The sequence below is a fragment of the Pteropus alecto genome, unplaced genomic scaffold (genome assembly GCF_000325575.1).
Source record: "Pteropus alecto unplaced genomic scaffold, ASM32557v1 scaffold164, whole genome shotgun sequence".
Classification (NCBI taxonomy): domain Eukaryota; kingdom Metazoa; phylum Chordata; class Mammalia; order Chiroptera; family Pteropodidae; genus Pteropus; species Pteropus alecto.
Genome location: NW_006439568.1, coordinates 18,076,109 through 18,081,493, shown reverse-complemented (window position 1 = coordinate 18,081,493; position 5,385 = coordinate 18,076,109). Strand labels below are relative to the sequence as shown.

Here is a 5,385-nt window from a genome sequence, read left to right as displayed (position 1 = left end):
AACATAATATACTTGAACACCTTCCCCTTTCCTGTTCAATCGTCTCAGATCACGTGGTTCTTGTGATAAGGAACAAGGTTCAAAGGGTTTTTAATCTCTCATATTTTGTACCCAAATTCCCAATCCAATTGTTCCTTTCCCCAACTTCTCATGAGATATCACTGTGTGTCACTGAATATTGGCACTGGCTAATTAAGAGGCAGCCATTGAGAATCTCCTATTTATCCTTATACTGCTCTGTGCACTGAAGAGGCACTAAAATTTTGTGATGTGCCTAAATCTGTTAAACGGCCTTTTCTCAGTAACAGTTTGCAGGAAAATCTCTGCATATCTGTTGAATTCTAATAAAACACATTCCAGTTATTCTTTCATACTAGAGTTTGATTAAAGATATCTGAAGACATTTGCCAAATTGTTGATTCTCAAGTATAGGCAGCTTATGTATATCTTTTATTGATATAAGGTACTCAAAATTTCACAAGTATGGAAATCTATATTTTAAAATAGTTGGATCACAGGGAACATGAAATTATGTTTTAAAGAGACAAGTGGAACTGCAAGCCCCCCCACCCCACCCAGCTACCTGTTACTTAACCAAAATATGGCTCCCTACCTTAGAAATCTCTCTAGAATATTTTCTGCATCCTTCTAGCTATTAACTACAGTCTTTTCTAACCAAAGGAAGTGTGTTTTCTTTCAAATTACTAAGGAAACAGACTAAAGAAAAGACAGCTGTTGTTTCTAATTCTGACCACTTATCTTTATGACATCAATAATGATATCTTAATTTCTTATTTGTAATAATTAGAAAAATAATACCTATATCAAAGAGTTGTTATGACAATAAAAATATACAAATACTTAGCATATTTTCTGAAACATGCTGTTAGTATTCTTTCCTGCTATCTGGTCATTATTTTATGTGAGACAAAACCTGGAAGAGGAGAGTAGGGTAAAGAAAGAATTAATTATGTATAAATGTTTGTATTCTATTTCTTACACATATCAGCATATGTCAGGTACTTATTTCTATTGAAACACTGGATAGAAATAAAACATTTTTTTGTATTTTTGGAGGGACCTAAAATATAGGCAATGTAATCTTCTAAAATAATTAATCTCTCCACATTTAATGCAAATCTCATAAAAATAAAAAAGATTAGAGAAGGAATAAAAATTTATTGATAATGCTGATTTAATATAAGACCTTCAATATTTTGAGCTTTATGGCTGCCTTCTCTTTGGGATCTCAGTTTGTAACCTCTGTAGCAGCTGGCTGGAGTTAGGAATAAAAATCATGATTTTGGAGCACTCTAGTTAATTTGAACAACACATATTTTATAAATATAATTTTGAGAAATAAGAGAGGAATTAATAAAGAAAAATAATATAGCGAGTTTTTCTAAGAGATGTCTCACTTTAAGAAATTAAAATACAAATAAAATCATTTTTATTTCCTAAAATATTGATTTATATTCACTCTAGAAAATTGTCTCTATTGAATTAGAAATGAAAGCAAAATTAACTGCACGTTTTTATTTGTAAATGTAAATGTAAATTCACATGCAATGTGAGGGACTTATCAACGAAATGATCACTTGAGATTCTTCTTAGTTCTTGGATTGTATTATTATTTTTATAACAGATTATACCTCATTATTATAAAGTTGTTATTGGTCCAGGTCATTGTAAATATCAATTACTTTCATAGAAATGTACTGGTATGATGACCTGTATGTAAAAGCATGGTTTCCTTAAAAATATGTAACCATACATGATAGATTTCTAATTTTAAATGTTTATTGCAAGAAAACTATTATAATATAATTAACAAACTTATTTAGTGAGCACCTACTCTGTGTAAGTTTCTGTGCAGATAAAGGGTTATTTATAGTCTAATTATAACACAAAGGAAAATGTTATAATTTCCACATCCCATGGAAACACAAATTAATTTCAACTTGAATAATGTTTGTTGATCTTAAATGCTGTGGAATTTGCATCATTCCTCTACCACTTCACTATATATGTGTGTGTGTGTGTGTGTGTGTGTGTGTGTGTGTGTATCTGGGTTTTATAAAGTCTTACTTGAAATAAGTGGACAACTCACCAATATTTGGAAGTCTTGGTCTATCCAAGATCATCATCGCAATGACATTGTAGCAGTAAAACTTGCTCAACATAGACAAATAGAAATATATCATTTATGCTGAGGCAATACATAGTAAAGACAAGATCATGGTTAATGGATTATACAAGTAAAGCTTTCTAGAATGATAAGTTTTGATCTGGATTTTTATAAAGAAGAAAGAACCATATTATAGTTACACAGGAGAGTAAGAAATGGTACACAGAGGGAGAAAGCCTATAGAAATGTGTTTCTTAAAATTGCTTAGTTAGAATCTGAAACCCATGTTGGGAATTTGGGTAAAGGAGTAATAGAATATAGATAGATAGATAGATAGAGATATAGACAGATATCCATATCTATATCTATCTATCTATATAGATATCTATATCTATCTATCTATCTATCTATCTATCTATCTATCTATCTATCTATCTATAGAGAGAGAGAGCGCAATGTATTATGTATCAATGTTTAGGGCAAAAAGAAAGGAAACAGGAGGTTGAAATAAATTATTTTCACATTTGGATACAGATGGATTTGAGATAAAAAGCTGAAGGCAGGAATACTGTCAGACAGTGTATAAGTTTTGAGATTCAAAGGTAATCCTCAATTACTTTTCAATGGGAATGCTTCTGAGATAGACAATTTGAGAAAATATGCCATAGCAAGTCAGGAGTATGTGGACACAGACATTTATTTTGCTTAAATGACAAGATAATTTAATAAATTTAATATAGAAACTAGAAATATAGTTATAAGTATATAATTTTATGACATTAAAGGAAGAAAGTAAGCACAAATAACCCCATTTTACAGATCAAAAAGTAACCTTATTATTATTATTCGTATGCTGAAAAGTCAAAAAAGTTAAGTCCAAGTATTAGAAAAATATTCTTAGATACTAGGATTACAGTACTTTTCTTTAATTAAAGAGAAATATATGTGCATATTTTTATGATGGCATTTTATTTACAGAATTTTATTCCTACAAGTAAGTCAATGAACGTATTAAAATGTTTTATTATGAAAATCCACTTCAAAAAATTTAGGAGTCTTTTATAAATTTTTTCCAATTGCTTTTCCCCAAAAATGCATTACTTCTATTGTTAGTTTATTTTAGTGATTTCAATTTTCAGCCTTACATTAAAGTTGTGGTTTAATTACATGGGCTCTGGTGCCAGACTACATGGTTCAAATCCCAGCTGCACCATTCACTCACTGTGTGATACCAGGCAAACCACTTCCCTCTCTGTGCTTCAGTTTTCTTACTTATGCAACAGAGATAATAATAGAATCTCCCTTAAAGTATAGTTGTGAATTACTGTAAATTTGTTCATATATATAAAGTACTTAAAATGAGGTCTGGCACAAACTAAGCACTTAATAAAGATTAGGTTTACTATTAGTCTTTGTCCTTTAAAAGTCAACTTCTTCCAGTCTACAGCCATGCTACCCTGAACAAACCCGATCTTGTCTGATCTCAGAAGCTAAGCAGGATTGGGCCTGGTTAGTACTTCGATGGGAGACCACCTAGGAAGACCAGGTGCTGTAGGCGTAAAAAATAAAAGAATAAGGGATTGTAAGATGACAAGGTCCTTGTAATCTGTGAGGTCAACCAAGGGTTGCCTCGCTTAAAAAAATAAATAAAAGTTAACTTCTTCCAATAAATACTAATAGAATATGTGATTGTGTGTGTGTGTGTATGCGTGTGTGCATTTCTGCATGTGTGTTGTAGTATGTTGGGAAAAGCAATGGATGCAAACCAGATACATTTAGAGTGTGATATGATCTCTCCAACAACTGTGGTTTCTACTTCTCTTCCATTTTAAAATATAATGCTCAATGTAAAAGTCAATTTACCTGTTTTTCATGCTAAATTAATGCCAAGAGGTGCCTGTTTGTGTCATCCTCATTACCATTATTAAGTCATGGCAGCCCTGCCTCTTTAAGTTATCTGTATTCCCAGAAAAATATCCTGGTCCTCCTCAGTGAGAGAATGTACAGTTCACTGGTGTCCCCTCTAAGGAGTTGTGTCCATACCTGAGGTCCAGCTCTGGTCTGACTACTGGACAACTTCACGAGGCTATTTCCTCCCCTGTTATGAGCATCAATTTCCCATGCCACTTGTACACTTATATACATATTAATCAACTAAACCCCTTGATCTTTTATCATGTTGAAATTGTTCACCATTTATGACATGCCACTCACCTCACTATGTCATCTCTAATCATCAAAAGAATGCAAACTGAAGTAACAACTAGAAAGCATTTTATCAGTTTAAAGTTAACAAAGTTTTAAAACTTATGATGTCTATTTTTTTTTTAGTAGGAGAGGAGACATGGTGGTACACTTATCATATATTAGTCAAGGTAATGTTAGTTGCTATGACAACCAACCAAAAATTGTATAATGGCTCAAAGACAAAAGAAGTTTATTTCTCATTCATCTAAAGTCTTTCCATTCAATGATGATTCGGGTCTCAGGATCTTTCCATCTTGTAGCTTTACTATTTTTAACTTGTGATTCCAAAGTTATTTGGATCAAAGAGGAAAAAGCATGGGAAATCACACATGAGAAGCTCCCATTCATTTATTCATTTTCCACTGGCTATAGTTTAGTCACAGAGTTCCACCTAATTGCAAAGGAGGCTGAATAAATGTAGTCTAGCTGAGTGCACAGGAAGAAGAGGAAATGGGTGTGGTATTCAGCAGTCAGCCTCTGTCATGTGTCAGCTGTTTGTGAGAGTAAAACTGGAATGGAATGCCTGGTATTACTAAACACTGTATTGAAGGCTATTTAATGACATGAAATTATGTTAATTTTAAGATGAAATAAACATGTTACAAAGTACAGTAAATATAAACCAATTCATTTTAAGTGGATTTACATGTATATATACTTTTACATATGAAATATTTATGTGTATATATATTTATGTATTGTGAAGATATTCATACCTATACATATAGTAAAATGATTATAGGGATATATACTTACACAAAAATACTATAGATGGTAGAATTAAAGATATTTCCTTCTCTTTTTTTTCCTTTTCCAATTTATAATCTGTCTGCATTAGTATACATGATTTTCAATAAAAATTATATTTTCAAATATAAATATTATTTAGCTTTATTTCTATTAAATTTTAGTTTAGTTTAGACTTTGTGCTCTATTTTTCAAAATATCTTTCTATTCTGATTTTGCCACCCAATGTATTTATACTGTATTCTAGCTTTGTATCATTTGGA

General features: G+C 31.5%; 1 pseudogene; it reads left to right on the top strand.

Annotated features, from left to right (window-relative positions):
* Positions 1–3,567: 3,567 nt before the first annotated feature.
* Positions 3,568–3,686, top strand: LOC112483763 (annotated as a pseudogene).
* Positions 3,687–5,385: the final 1,699 nt, after the last annotated feature.